Source organism: Dasypus novemcinctus, chromosome 6, assembly GCF_030445035.2.
Source record: "Dasypus novemcinctus isolate mDasNov1 chromosome 6, mDasNov1.1.hap2, whole genome shotgun sequence".
NCBI lineage: Eukaryota > Metazoa > Chordata > Mammalia > Cingulata > Dasypodidae > Dasypus > Dasypus novemcinctus.
The window spans coordinates 132,643,192-132,659,724 of NC_080678.1; positions in this window are offsets into that span (position 1 = coordinate 132,643,192).

The following is a 16,533-nucleotide window of genomic DNA, read 5'->3' on the forward strand; positions in this document are numbered from 1 at the left end:
GGGAGCCCCTGGCCAGGGCCCTGAAGGCAGCGCCTCCTCCAGGCAGCCGGGGCAGCGGGGTGAGGCCCGCGGCGGCCTGCCGGGTGACACGCGGGGAGCAGAAGGCAGGCATCGCCTCCAGTCCCTGCTCCTCCCGCCCGCCCTGCCCCCTGTCGGGCCCTTTCCAGTCCTCTCTGCTCAGAGCTGCGCCAGCTCAAACATCCATCAGAGAAGGAGGTTTTCAAGGAAAGGGTTCCTCTAGGGATTTCACATCTTGCTGCATGGTCTTTAGGCCCCCAGCCTGCATCCTGAAAACTGAACCAAAATTACGCAAATCACTCATCACCTCCCCTCCTGGAGAAGCAGCCTGCAGGGGGCCTGCCACCCCCGGGGGCGCCGCCATTTCCAAGGCCAGGGAGGTCCCGGGCGCCCTGGGAAGGGCCTTGCTGACGCCTCACCCCTAAGCTGGGTCTCCTGCGCCCGGGGGAGCAGGGTGCTCTGTGCGACCTCAGAAGCCCCCGGTGCAGCCGGACCTGCTGAAGGCTGGGGCAGAACAGAGTTGGGGTCCATGCCCTCCCCCAGCAGTCCACAGCCGCCTCTCCTAAAGGCCTCATTTCCGGCCTCCCCCAGCCTGCCATCTGCCGGTGCCGGGAGCCAGCCGCTGCCCCTTCTCCCAGGACACGGCACAGGCGCCAAGGGCCCACCCCCAAGCAGGGGGCTCCTCGCACCTTCACCAACCTGTGGGATAGTCGTCTGGTGGTCAGAACCCCGGCCAGAAGGTTCTGGAATTGGCAAGTAGTCGAAATCTGGAATCCTGGCCTCGTGGTGTTTTATTTCTCTCCCACATAAAGATGGAAAGAAAGCCAGTTCTTGACTAAAATGGATCACTAAAATTCATCTGAAATAAAAATGTCTTATTCTAGCCTCATTGGCTCATTGTGGCAACTTTCAACACCTTAATTTAGCAGCTAATGATGGAAGATAATTTATTGAGATGTGATTTCATTTTTCCAGGTATGTGTTTTCCCTCCTCTGTTCTGTGAAGTGAGCCATGCCCTCAGTTCTGCTCAGTACATGCCTGCAGACAGCTTTGCAGAGACCACCACCATCAAGGCCTCGACCCTCTGGGAGGTGGAGGGGCAGGACAGAGGGCTCTGGGGACAGGGACAAAGAAGAGGAAGCCCAGGAGCTGCCTGCAGGTAGGAGAGTGTATTAGTCAGCCAAAGGGGTGCTGGTGCAAAATACCAGAAATGGGTTGGTTTTTGTAACGGGTATTTATTTGGGGTAGGAGCTTACAGATACCAGGCCATAAAGCATAAGTTACTTCCCTCACCAAAGTCTATTTCCACATGTTGGAGCAAGATGGCTGCTGACGTCTCCAAGGGCTCAGGCTTCCTGGGTTCCTCTGGGCTCAGCTCCTCTGTTTCCTGCACAAGGTCAGCTGTAGACCACGAGGCTCTCTAGACTTTGCCTCTCTCCACAAGGTCAGCTGTAGACTCTCAGGAAAATAGCTCAGTCTCTCTCCCTGGGGCTCCAGCTTCAGCATCAAACTCCAACATCAAAACTCCAATATGAAAAGCCCCCCCAACTCTGTCCTTTGCCACACCTTTTATCTGTGAGTCTCCACCCACCAAGGTTGCGGAGACTCAACACCCTAAAGACATGGCAAAATTAAAGCCCTAATCAAAACCCAATCATGCCCAAGTACAGATCAGGTTACAAACGTAATCCAATATCTATTTTTGGAATTCATAACCATATCAAAGTGCTACAGAGAGGATGGGGTGGGGGCTGCCTGAGGGTAGCAGAGGATGGGGAGTCCATCCGAGGCTCAGAGTTAGGCTAAATCCTTGGGGTGGGGCTGCTGGAGAACTTTCCAGACACCAGAGGGACAGGGAAAAATTCAATGATGATAGGTTGAATACTCCACTGTAACCATAGGATTGGGATTCAGAGTGATTCAATTGGATGGAAGGGATTTACGGGATGTGAGCAGCGTATCCCAGAATTGGATTACAATTCATGCCTGCTGACCCGAGGCTTTGTGGCAGTCTCACCTGCCGTCCCTTAGCTGGGTGTGAAGGTGGCAAGGGCCCTCCGGTGCCGACAGGAGGGCCGGAGCCCTGGGCCGAAAGCCTGGTCCACGGCCACGGGGTGTGGACGTCAGTCACCCACAGTCTCCACAGCACCACGGGGCTGGCGCTGGCTGAGCAGCGTGGCCTGATCGTCCTCACGTGACAGTCACGGGGAGCAAACCCAGGCTTTGACTGAGGGATGGGAGGGGGAGCAGGTGCCGTAGAAGGTGGAGGCTGCAAGTTCCAGGCGTGAAGTGGGTGCTCCGAAGGGTGTCGCGGGGTGACGTGGGCTGGGAGGAGCAGCATGGGGGAGCTGGTCAGGAAAGGGGGGACTGCGGGGACAGGGACCAGGAACGCTGAGACCCCGTGGGCTTGGTGATGACGGGACCAGCTGGCCTGCGCGTCTTCCAGGACTCAGTCGCCTGCGGCCCTGCACGTCGCTGGAACTAGGGTGGCTGCAGGGGGCTGGGGGGCTGGGGTTGGGGGCTCAGGGCCAGACTTGCTGATCCCCAGCAGAGGCTGAGCTTTGGCAAAGGGGTGCCTTGAGCTTGGCGCCTGCCTGCAGAAAGGGGAAATCAGCCTAACCATGGAAACGTGGTGAAACGTGTGACACGACGGCAGGAAACCAGCTCCAGGTGAGACAGAAGTCCTAGTCCTGTGTGTCCCCTGACTGCAAACACTGGTTTTGAGATCAGCTCTTTAAAATGGCAAGGGATGACTGTAAGCCACGAGCGCCATCTCCTGGAGCCAAGTGCACGTCACAGGGGACTCCCCAACCCCCAGCCCCCACCTGGGCACCTGGTGCTGAGGCAGGAAGGCACTAGGGGATGACCCTCAGCCCCAGGCCTTCTGGCCCTGCACCCTGGCTCAGGCTTCCCAGCCAATCTCTGAGAAAGCCCCCAGCCAGGGCAGGGTACCCCATCCCCCGCCTCCTGCCTCGTGTTGGTTTCCGGGTCCCAGGGAACACCTCCCAGGGTGGGTGCTACAGGAGCCAGAATCTGCTTCCCATGGAGGCCCCACCTGGTGGGGTGGTGAGGTGGGGGGTGCAGGTGGGGGGGTTGGGTTCCCAGACACAAGGAATCCTGTCCCTCGGGCATGAGGGTCCCATGTCGCCTTTGGGCTCAGGAGCTGACCCGCTGGTCATTCTTCTACAGGATGTCACTGGGGCCCCGCCCCATGGGGTCTCACCCACTCTCCTGCTCCCACGTGTCAGAGCCACCTGAGCTGAGCAGCGGGGTCCCCGTCCAGCCCCGCCCCCGGGCCCCTCATCTGGGGGTTGCTGGGAGCTGTGCAGAGCCTCGTCCACCCTCAGGACCACCGGGCTCCACTCCACCCTCCTGGTGGTGGCTGCACAACGTGCCTGGGGCCACGGGGTCAAGCCTTACCGTTGCCAAAGCTCGGGGGTCTTTTCAGAGGACACCTTTACCCCCAGTACCTCCCACTTCCTGAGGGGCTCCTGAGGTGTGGGCTGAGCGCTGACCCCCACTTCCTGCACGTGAGGGACAAACCGCCCTCGCCTCCCAGGCAGCACAGACCTGTGGAGGCTGGGGCAGCAGGGGGGACTGCGGGGGTGCATGTGCTGGGCAGGGGGCAGAGAGGAGCTCAGCGTGACCCCAGGGCTCAGCTTGCCATGAGGAGGAGCAGCTGTGGGAAAAGGAGCAGGAGGGGGAAGGGCACCCCAAGAGGACAGAGGCAGAGGCTCCCCAACATGTGCAGAGAACTCCGGGAGCGCCTGACAGTCCCCTGGCGCCCCCTCCTAACTTCCCCTCCCCCTGTTTGGGCCCTGACAGCAGCTCTGTTGGAGTCATGTGACCAGTGGGTGGCCAGGAGGGACCCTGACTAGTAGGGGTACCGGGCAGATGTCTGGGAGCCCCTCAGTCCTCCGTGCAGGGGCTGTGGGCAGGGGGAGAGGGGGTGCGGGCAGCACCCAGAGGGCAAGAGCCTGCAGGAGGAAATTCTGCTGGTTCCCAAGGCTTTCCAGCTTCTGGAGCCCTGGTCCTGGCTGCCCTCCCGGCCTGGCCCTCAGGCCACAGGCCCCGCCTCCATCGCTCAACCTGCACAGCCCCGCCCCCAGGCCCCCAGGCCCTGCTGCCCGCCTCGGCCCAGCCCTCAGGCCCCGCCCTTTGGCTCAACCCCAGGACCCGCCCCCAGGCCAGAGACCCTGCCCCCGGGCCCCGCCCCTCGGCTCAGTTCTAGGCCACGCCCAGGCCCCACCTCCAGTTCACTCCAGGCCACGCCCCTCAGTTAACCCTGGCCCCACCCCCTCAGCCCTGTCTTCTGCTCTGGGGTGGCTGCCTCTGCACAGCCTGAGGCAGGTCAGGCCTGTGCATAGCCTTTGGCAGGGCTGCTTTGATGTTTCCATAGAAATGCCCCTTGCACAGAGGCACTGAGGGACACAGCAGGCTGAGGGCATCTGGAAGTGGCCTGTGGAAAGTTTTGCAGATTTCGTGGGTCCCTGGAAGCTTCCATGTTAGGCGATAGAAACCCCCATATTCAATATGCAGCCTTCCAAGCTCCTGAAGCTCCCCCTCCCCAGGCTGGTGCCAAAGTCCAGAGGGGCCTGGCCCCACTGCTGTCCTCGGGGCTGCCCGGCTCACCTGGTCGTGGCCTGCTCAGGCCTCAGACCCTTGGACCTCTGGGAGGGCAAGTCCTCGTCACCACACAGCCCTGGGACCAGTGACCTCCTCGGGCTTCAGCCCTGGATCCTCAGGCTGGTTCCCTCTGACCTCTGACCTTGACCTCTGCCCTCTGTCCCTGTTGACCCTGCCTGTGTTTAGAGACACAGCATCCCTTGGGGTGAGCGTCAGCCTTGGCCCACGCTGGGAGGGGATGCTGACCCCAGGCCTCTTGTTCCCCTGCCAGCACCTGGGCCAGGCCACCAGCCTGTCCCATGGATCAGAAGACAGAGGACAGCAGTGGCTGAGCTGCCACTGCCTCACCTGGCACAGGCTGCCCAGCATGGCGCAGGCAGAAGCACCTGTGCGCGTTTGAGAAAAGCAGTTTCCTCCAGGCACCCTCCATCTCCATTCTGGGCTAGGCCTCGATTTGGACATTTTCTCAGCCCCAAGCTGTAAGCTGACAAACTTCCATTGTCTAGGCCACCTGATTTCATGGTATCTGCTTTGAGCAGCCTAGGAAACCAGAACAGATGTGGGTACCAGGAGAGAGGGGTGCTACTATTGCAAATACGAAACAGAGGAAAGGACTTTGGAATTGGGTTGGGCAGAGGTTGTAAGAATTGTGAGGTGCTTGAAAGATAAGCCTTAAATTTATTTGAAGAGCCTGTTGGTAGGAATATGAATGCAAAAGGTATTTCTGATGAGTCCTTAGAAAGAATGCATGTGTTATTGAAAATTGGAAGAAAGGCAGTTGTAGCAGTTTGATATGTTTATGAATTCCAATAATAGATATTGGATTATGTTTGTAATCTGGTCTGTACCTGGGTGTTATTGAGTTATGATAAAGGCTTTGATTGGGCCATGTCATTAGGGCTTTGTGTCCCCACCCCTTGGTGGGTGGGGACTCACAGATAAAAGGCATGGCAAAGGACAGAGTTGGAGTTTTGATGTTGGAGTTTGATGCTGAAATCTTAAGCTGGAGTCCCAGGGAAAGAGACAGAACCCTTCACTTGATATTCTACAGTTGACCTTGTGGAGAAAGCAGAGGAGCTGAGCCCAGAGGAACCCTGGAAGCCTGAGCCCTCGCACACGTCAGCAGCCATCTTGCTCCAACATGTGGAAATAGACTTTGGTGAGGGAAGTAACTTATGCTTTATGGCCTGGTATCTGTAAGCTCCTACCCCAAATAAATATCCTTTATAAAAACCAACCAATTTCTTGTATTTTGCATCAGCAGCCCTTTGGCTGACTAATACAGCAGTCTTTGTTTTAAAATGGGAGAGAACTTGGCAATATTGAGTCCTGATGACAGACGGGAGAACTTAAGAGCTATGAACTTGAGGATATTTCCAAGCTAAGTGTGGGTGGAAAGTGCAGCCTGCTTCTCCTTGAACTTTATAATAAAACATGAGAGGAAAGGGATAACTGGAAACTGAACTCTTGGATACAGAAAAAACAAAACAAAACAAAACAGACATTGATGATTGGGAAAATTCTGAGCTTTGAGAAAGCAAGCCCCAGAAAATAGCGCTCCCTGTGAGGGTTTAGCTGAGCATGGAACCGGGCAGTGGTTTCCTTCCAAGTCAGGACTGGAAATGCGGCTCTCCAGGTCAGAGCTGGGAATGCCCTGCTGCCTGATGGCTGGGACCCCTGTGCAGCACGTGAAAACCAACAAGCTTCTGTGAGATCCCTATGAAAGGAACCCCTGCCAGCCTGGGCTGGAAGGGACAGAAAAGGACAGATGGAAGGAAAACCCCTTCAAGGGCAGAACATGGGAGGCTGAGGTCTGGACCACAGGCATCCACTGGGGCCCAGAGAAGGGGCCACCTGTGCATGTGGGAAGGGCGAGTGTGCCCGCAGCTGGAGGCTGCACCTTCCCCCCCGTCGCTCAACCAACGCTGCTCCCCCCAGTTGCTCAACCAGTGCTGCTCCTCTCTCCTGAGTGGGCAGAGCCCCCACCCAGGATTGCGGAGGGTCTGGCCCCCAGCCCAGGGCTCAAGGAGGGGGACAGTGTACGGGCACTGCAGGAGCCCGGCCAGGCCAGTGCCTGAAGAGGAGGAGGCGGTCGGCGAGCCCGAGGCCCTGGCTCTGGAAGGCGGGGGTTCTCGGGGTGCAGTGGACCCTGGACTGTGAGGCCAGTGGGGCCCGTGGCTCTGACCCCTCCCTGGGCTGGTCTCACCCCTGCCTGTGGAGGCCTCAGCAGGGAAGGCCATGCGAGTGGGGTGGGTGTGGGGTAGGGGACCCTCAGGACTCACCTTGCCACCAGGAGCTCGGGTTCCAGCCCCCTATAGCCCTCACCGTGGGGGCTTTTGGGCTAACAGGTGCAGTGCAGGGCCCAGGAAAAGCCCCTTCATCTGCGTTTCCACACAGGGCAGCCCCCGTCCCCCACCGCCCCTTCCCTGGCAGGTGATTTGGGACGACGGCTGCATCACGTCCTGCTGCCACCTCTCCGCGGGGTCTGGCTCCAACTGCGCCTCCCCTCAGCGTTGTTCCCAGAGCATGTCCTGACACAGTAATCGCCCCCAGGCCAGCCTGCATCCCCTGGTCTCCTCTAGCTCAGGTGAGCCACCTGGAAGAGATCAGGTAGCACAGGTGTGCTGACGTGGTCCACCAGGCCCTGTGGGTGTCACTGCCGTGGCCCCTCCGCGTGGACGCCAGGGTGACACCAGAAGGCCGGCTCCAAGGTCCTCCTGCTCGTGAGGGGTCTGTGCCAGAGCCTGGGGACTCTCCACGTGTCCCTCCTCCCTACCTGGGCTCACGCCTGGACTGAACCCCAGGGCCCCCGTGGTCAGGTGGGGCCATGTCTGAGCTCACATCAGGGCACGTGGCCAGGCAGGCCCCTGCCAGCCTCTCCAGCTCTTCCGCCTCCTGGGTGATGTTCCAATTGGCAGGGCCGCCACTGTCATTGGCCTTGAGTGACCACGTGGCGGCTCAGCACCCGCTGTGGCCAGGAGCCCCTCTGCCCTGTCGGGGTGAGGAGTCCTCCCATGTGGCATTTCATGAGTGGGGCTATTTGTTCCCGTGCCCATTCCAGCTCATTCTGACTCTGCAGGGTCTGCTTCATTTCTGTCTCTTGGGAAATGTGCATTTATTGTTCTGATTTAAAATAAGGAGGAAGAATTCCCCAGGAGAGTCCCCCTTTCACTCCTCTCAGATGTGGGCAGCTCAGAGGGGAGGCTCATTTTCTCCAGCCCCGAGGACTCAGGCAGGGGGGGTCACAGAGGGCTGCACCCCTTCTCCCCTCACTAGGGTTGAGGGGCTCCCGATCAAGGCCCCAGCCAAGGGTCAGCTGAGGGGAGGGAGGGGGGGAGAGGGCCAGGGAGGGACTGTCCATGAAATCCCATTTTCCTGAAGCCTCATGTTCAGTTCTCAGCAGAAGCTGAGGTCTGAAGTCCCAGGTGTGGCCGTCAGGGGGCCCAGTGACCTGACAGATGACCTCTGACCTAAGCCCTGCACTGCCACTGTGTCCTCGAGTGCAGGGAAGGCATGAGGGGCCACGCCAAGCTCGCGTTGGTTTAACTAAGAGCGCCCTCAGCCTCCACTGTAGGAGGATGTGGTGGCTTCAGCGGGACTGCGTGGAGTCTGTAGGAAGGTCAGACCCATTCCTCCAGAGTCCAGAGCCCCAGACGTGGGCAGGGGCCTGCTCGGTTCACACAGAGTCAGGGGATGGCAGTCGGCTGAGGCACACCGAGCCTCAGGCACAACCAGCTGAGGCACACCGAGCCTCAGGGACAGCCAGCTGAGGCACACCAAGCCTCAGGGCACAGCCAGCTGAGCCACAGTGAGTCTCGGGGACAGCCAGCTCTGAGGCACACCGGGCCTTGGGGACAGCCAGCTGAGGCACACCCGGCCTCAGGGACAGCCAGCTGAGGCACACTGAGCCTCGGGGCACAGCCAGCTGAGGCACACCAAACCTCGGGGACAGCCAGCTGAGGCACACTGAGCCGCAGGGCACCAGTTATGGAAGGTCCAATGTGTCTGCCAGCAAAGGAAAAGAGCACGTCTCTACGCTGCCAGGTGATTGCAACCCCCTTGCTATAGTTTTCTTTTTTCAGTGCAAGTAGTTTGCAGGCTGATCCCAGGAAGTACCTCAGGAAGGGAAGGTGGGGTGGAGACAGCGATGAGAAAGTGGCAGAGAGCACAAGGCAGCGGGTCTCAGAGGGTGACTGCTGTGAGCCCCTGAGCTCAGTCCTGGGGCTCTTAGGAGACAGTGTAGACCACTCATCTGAGTTTTCCCTGCAGAGGCGGATAGGGCTGGGGCAGTGGCCCACCAGCTCCTGTGTCCTGTGTGCCTCCCTGCAAGGGGCACTGACTCCCTGACATTTCCAGCATGCCCAGTGTGTGGACAGGGCAGGCTCAGGTGACTTGAAAAGCCCCCAGGTGAGAACTGCAGGTGCTGTTCTTGTTTTGGGGTTTGGGTACACAGTAGTGGTGTGCTGAGGGGACATGGGGGGCAAACCTATAGCATCTGCCACATCTTTATTGAGTGCCTACTGTGTGATGAGGCATCATCACAGTATAGCTCCCAAATGAAAAGACTAGAACCTAGTAAATTAGAGACAGTGGGACACCCAGTGAAGCAGGAGGGGACAGTTTAGTTACAGTGGGTTAGAGCAGGCTTTCGGAGGAAATAGCATCTGAATCTGAATGTTGAGAAAACCCAAAATCCAGACATCTGGGGAGCAGCATTTTAGGTGCAGGACAACCAGTGAGGAAGGCCTGAGAGGAGAGAGGGCAATTGTGAAGGTGAAAGGAGCTGATGGTTGGAGGACTCACTGCTTTCCATCCTTTTGATCCTAGTTCTGCCCCAGGCCCCCAGAGCCATAAATCCACTCCCTCTTCCAAAGTCAGTCCTTGAGAGGCCCCTCACTCAGGGGTCAGGGGAAGGGTCTGGGCTCCCCCATCCAATTATCCCCACTCCTCAGAAGCCCTTTCACCTTAGACAAGGCCTCCAGATCTGAGCCTTACTTTCCTCCTCTGCAAAATGGCAGGAAAAACAGTGTCTACCTTGTAGCATTGGGAAGCAGGTTGGGAGGCTCCCTTTCTCCCAGGCAGAGGAGAAGGGGTCCCAGTGCATGTTAATCTTGTACCCTGCAAGGTTGTTGAATTTGTTTTTGACTCTATTACTTTTCTTGTGAATTCTTTGGTATTGTCTATACAAAGGATCCTGTCATCATGAACAGAGTTTTACTTCTTCCTTTTCAATTTGGATGACTTTTATTTCTTATTCTTGTCTAATTGCTCTGGCTAGAACTTCCAGTACAATGTTGAAGAACAGTAATGAATGCAGAAACCATTATCTTATTCCTGATCTCAGAGGGAAAGCTTTCTGTCTTTCATCATTGAGTAAGATATTAGCTATGGCATTTTCATAAATGCCCTTTAGAATGCCAAGGAAGTTCCTCTCTCTTAATTTTTTCTGAATGTCTTCATCACAAACAGGTGTTGGATATTTTCAAATGTCTTTACTGTGTCAATTGAGATGACTGTGTATGTTTTTTCCTTCATTCTATTAATGAGGTGAATTTGTTTGATTGTTTTCTGTTGAACTAGCCTTGTATTTCTGGGATAAATCCTAGTTGGTCGTGGTGCATACTTATTTTAACATGCTATTGGATTCATTTTTTTTTGTTTTTGTCTTTATTTATTTTTTCAATATTACATTTAAAAAATATGAGGTCCCCATATACAATTATGGATTGTAATACTCAATATTGAATACCATCAATATATAAAAAGCATAATACATCATGGCCAGGGAAAGTTTATTCCAGGAATATGATTTATTTTTAATATTCAAAATGGAACACTATAATTCCCTACCTGAAGAGAACAAACGAGAATAATTTGGCCATCTCAATAAATACAAAAAGAGCATTTGATAAAACCCCATGCCTATTTATGATTTTTAAAATTCTTAACAACTGAAAATAAAAGGAAACCTTTTCTTTGAGCTAATAAAAACCTACCACAAACAATATAATTAATGGTGAATTATTGACATTATTCTTTCAGAATAGAAAATGGCAGAATAGAAGTGGTGATAGCCACTTCAACACATGGTTAGAACCAGAGCAATATGGCAGAATAAGGATATAAAAGGCCTAACAATTGGAGAAGAAAACAGTGAACTCTCATTAACTTGTAGATGACATATTTGTTTAAATACAAAATCCAAAGGAATCTGTAAATTTTAGAATTGATAGTCAATTATTTAAGGTCTGCAGATATGAGATTAATATACAAAATTTGTTCTACTTCTAATACAGTAACAAGGAAATACAAAAGGAAATGTGGTAGCACTGGAAACCCCAAACACTGAGTGAAATTAAAGCCTTAAGTAATATAAAGGGACATATTATATTTATGTCTTGGAATAATATTGGAAGATGACAACTTTTATGAAATTGATTAAAACTATAAAAGATTTAAAATAATTCTAATGTCTTATGAGGTTTTTGTGGAAAAATCAAGCTGATTTTAAAATCAATAAGAAAATACAAAGAGCAAAGACTAGCCAAATCAATTTTGAATAAGAACAAAACTGATTTATATTGCTATTAAGATCTCTTTTATGACACAGTATTAAGATAAAATGATATCATGTGTAGATATATCACCTCCTACCTGACAGTGGATTGACCTCACTCCTGCCCTTCTCCTCAGACAAACTTTCCTCTAACACTGTAGAAGCACACAGAGCTTTGGCTGCCATAACTTCAAACACAGCCTGCTCCAAGCACATCTTGTTTTGAGAAAAGAGCACATACCGAGATCTTTCTCCAGTACTTGCACATAAGCCCTAGCACTTGTTCCTCACCCATATATATACATGACCTATGAGCAGCTGCCTCAGGCAGAGACATATGCAACTGAAATTCTTGCTGTCTCGCTGTCAGCCATGAGGTAGCTTCAACTCTCCATAAGTAAGTTCCCCTAATAAATACTTTTGGGGTGATCACCCTGGTATTTAGTGGTTCTTTGGAATCACAACCAGCCCATTGTTGGGCAGTTTGAGGCAGTCTTTGATGGGCCTTCTCGGATTTCTTTTTCAGGGCAAGTCCAGCTTGCTGGTTCAACAACTGGTATTGAGCAGGAGTCAGGAGAAATGGGCTGGGGACAAGAGGAACTGAATGAGGAAATTCCAAGCTGCCCACAATGGTCCACGCCTGCCACACATCTCTTAGACACCTGTAGGTTGCCTCAGGAGTATAGTGATGCTCCAAAGACCCAGGCAAAATTGCACTCAGCCAGAAAGGAGGTAAAGGATCTTGTGGCTGGCATAGAGTAGCCCCTCCTGTGGGCAGTAAAAGTTGCTACTGAAGCAGAGTTAGCAGCTGAGGCCAGAGAATATAATGTAGAGGAAAAGGTGCAGATGGAGCAAGACATGAGGTCAACTACAACTTTGCAGGTAAGTGATATGATGAAAAAGGTAGATAAAGAGGATAAAGGTGGAAAAAGGAGAATCTAGGTTAAACACCTTGGCCTGCTATGTGCAGAAAAGTGTGGGAAAAGACTCCTTAAAGTGAAGGTATGGGCTATCGTGAAGGTTACCAACTGGGATGCAAAGATACAGAATCCTTTAGAAAGAGAGTGAGTCTGGTGATTTGGTTGAGGTAGTCAGCTCAGAAGACAAGGGTGGGGAAGTGTCTCTGTGCACTCATTCCCTTATACAGAATAAAGTAAAAGAGACACAACCAGTGGGAGCTCAGGGGCCCCTCCAGGAGTGAGTCAAACATATTCCAGATGGGAATATATCCCAACACAGCTGATGGATATTGCAAGCCATTTCTGCCAAAATCCTTAGGAGACACTGGTGGCATAGCTAGTGAGGCTGTGGGTGAGTCTTGTCTGGCAGTAAGGCTGATAAGATCAATAATGCCACTGCCCACCCATCCATCAGATAGGGCTTACATGGGGCAAGGCAGTGCAGGGCAATCATACCTTAACCAGTTGGCTCATTAATGCCTACCAAGATGCATGACTGTTCCCTGGAAAACTATTGAAGCCCAAGCACTACTCAGACAGCTGACAATGCACTTGGCCATTTATGCCCTGCTCTTCTGGGGCTCTGGCATTGCCACTCTTATACAAACATGAGGAAAACTTATTAAATCAACTACTAAAAGTGGGACCTCTCAGTTGGAAGAGGACACTCCTCCCCACTTTAGGTCCTCCTGCCAGTATACCTTTGTATGAGGCAGGACAAGTCCTTGCTAAGACAGGAAAGAAAGAGACAGATAACAGGATATCCAGAGTTCAGAATGTCAAATGGGAGAGTGAAATACAGGGAAAAGATAATTACCTCTCCCCAAAATCCAGTGCAAAGAGGGTTTCCAGAAGCCAGATGTGGCTGAAAGCTAGGGTGGCACAGGAGAAAATTGACAAGCAATCTAATGCAGTCCTGTTGAAATACCGAAAGGGGCTGAAGCCAGAACAGCAATATACTAGAGGGTCCTGTAGGCAAAGGTTAGAGCTCTGACACCTCAGGAGGAGACAGAAAGAGAATGGCCAAGTTTCCCTGAGATACAGGACCATTCTGGGAGCTGGAATCCATGGAAGTAACTATACACTGGACCCCACAAAATAAAAAAAGGTGTTGGCCCTAGTAGAAAAGGGAGCACAATGAACTACATATATGGGAATCCCCATCAGTTCTCCAGACCCCTGACATACATTCATGGGTATAAGAATGTGTGTTAGTTTGAGGCTTTTATGGACCCCAGAAAATCATATTCTTAGGGCTAATTTATTCCTGTGGGTATAAACCTATTATAGGTGGGATTTTCTTTTTATTCGGTTACTTCAGTAAGGTGTGACCCAGAGTGGATCTTAATCCTCTTACTGAAGTCCTTTATAAATGGGATAAATACAGACAGAAAACCACAGAATACATAAAAAGCCACAGGAACAGAAAGAAAAAGACAGGAGAACCAAGAGCTGAAATCAACAGATCCCAGGAAAAAGGAAGCCAGGAGCTGAAGCAACAAAACCTGGAAGAGAAGGGAGAGACCAGAAGATGCCTCCATATGCCAGTCTTCAAGAAGAAAGCATCATCAGATTGTGCCTTGTTTTGGACATTTTTCTCAGCCTCAAAATTGTATGTTTACAGCCTGATATCCTCTTTGTAAAAGTCAACCCATTTCTGCAGCTTTTAGCAAACTAAAGCAGGGTGCATCCATCCCAGTATCATCTGTCAGATAGGTCCAACCCCTCTATCCCACAGTGGGTATATCTATCTCCAGTACCTGACAATATACTAGGAGTAGATGCTCTCTTAGGGGCTGCATTAGATACCATTTTGGAGAATTTTGCCTAAAGGTGGGTGTCGTGAAGGCAGGGCTGCAGGGAAATACAAGGTGGGAAACTGCTGTCTACCATGACAAAGGAAAACAGTAGCTATTAAATAAGATCACCCGCTTGTGGGACAAAAAGAAACCTGTGCAACTATCTTGGAATTGGAAAAGGTGAAAATTATATCACCAGCACAGATGACTCTTGATAGGCCAGTTTGGCCTGGATGGAAGCTGGATGGAGTGTGGAAAATGGCCATAGATTATCTGGAACTGAACCAAGTGACTCCTACCATCTGTGCTGCCATAGCCAACATAGCCCAAATATTAGAGACATTAACAACCTGGCTAGGGACCTGTCATGCTATGATGGGCTTAGTGAATGCATTCTTTAGTATGCCAACTGATAAACACTCACAGGACATAGGGAGGACAGCAGTGGGCCTTCTGAGGCCTTCCCCAAGGATATCTACATAGTCCTACTATTTGTCATGGGTTAGGAGCAGAAACCTGGCTACCTTGGGTCCACTTCCAGGAATACATGTAGAACTTTATGTAGATGATATTTTGCTGACCTCTATAGACTCCAGTCTTTTACAGAAACCTACGAGAAGGTCTGGCAGCACCTCCAGAAGAGAATATGGGTAATCAACCCTCAGAAAATGCAGGGACCGGGAAATACTGTCAAGTTCCTCAGGATAATATGGTTACATAAAACTTGTGTTTTTCCATCAGCTGTGAAAAATAAGACACAAGCTTACCCTGCTCACAAATGGTTAAAGAGGTGCAGACTCTTGTGGAGTTATTGGGCTATCTGAGGAGGTTCATTCCTCATTTGGCACAATGCCCATGCCCCCTGTATTGGCTAAGGAAAAGGGAACAGTATGAAATTAGAGTCACAAGGAAGAAGAGAACTTTGTCAAAGAAAAAAATGTAAGTAGCCAAGCACAGGTCCTGCAAACTGTGACTCCAGGGCGACCATTTGAGCTATATATGTCATTACAGAGGATGGAATGGGATGGGCTCTATGGCAAAGGGACAGGGAAGACACAGATCTCCATAGTGTTTTTTTTTAATTTATTTTTTATTTATTTCTCTCCCGTTCCCCCCTTCCCCCAGTTGTCTGCTCTTTGTGTCCATTCACTGTGTGTTCTTCTGTGTCTGCTTGCATTCCTGTCAGTGGCACCAGGAATCTGTGTCTCTTTTTTGTTGTTATTGCATCATCTTGATGTGTCAGCTCTCTGTGTGCATGGCACCACTCCTCGGCAGCCTGCACTTTTTTCACGTGGGGCAGCTCTCCTTGCAGGGCACATTCCTTGCACATGGGGCTCCCCTAGGTGGGGGACACCCCTACGTGGCATGGCACTCCTCGTGCAAATCAGCACTATATGTAGGTCAGCTCACCACATGGGTCAGGAGGCCCTGGGTTTGAACCCTGGACCTCCCATATGGTAGGCAGCCACTCCATCAGTTGAGCTATCAGTTGAGCCAAATCTGCTTCCCTCCATAGGATTGTTTTGTATGTTTTATTTGGCCTTCATTTTTTTTTAATTTATTGAAAATATATCGTTCATACATAACATACATGAACAATAAATGTATAATAGTTGTGAACCTACAAAATAAATACATATAACATCAAACATATATACCATCTCACCCTACCACCAATAACTTGCATTGTTTTTAAACCTTTTTAACTAATGATTAAAGAGCACTGTCAAAATATTTCTATTAAACAAAGTATTTTTCCCCTAACTAATCCAATTATTATTATCTTTAGATCATTTATATATGAACATACATAAACAATTAAGTGTATAGTAAAAGTTGTGAACTTACAAAGCAAATATGCATAACATCATACAGGGGTCCCTTACATCAACCCTTCACCAACACCCTGCATCGTCGTGAGATGTTTGTTACAAATTATGAAAGAACATGGTCAAAATCATACCATTGATCAGTTCTTATCTTACATTTGGTGTGTTTTTCTCCCAACCCACCTTTTTTTTTTTTTAATATATATTCTTTATGACAGAAGTTGTAAACTTATAAAACAATCATGCACATGGGTAGAATTCCCAAACAACACCCTTTCATCAACATTCCACAACGTGGTGTGTCATTTGCTACAGATAAAATAATATCATCTGATTATTGCCATGTCCATAGTGTACTTTTGGCTCGCATTTTCCATACTGCCTCAGTATCAACACAGTACATCTTTCATATAGATGCAAGAATATTATATTATTACTACTAATCACAGTCCATAGGTCACTCCAGCAATATTTTTCCCATGCTTCTCCACATTCGCAACACCCTGCAGTAGTGATATACATTTGCTCTAGCTAGCAAAGGAAACTGTTGCATCTGTACCATCAACCACAATTCTCACCCACCTCTTGGTTTACTGTGCTATCCAGTTCCTAGATCATTCTCAAGCATTGTCAATTGGCATTTACATAACTAGACTACCATTTTCAGTCACATCTCCATTTATAAACTAGCTGTTACTGTGTGTTACCATCTACTCTATGCATTTACACACTTTTACAGCAAAGC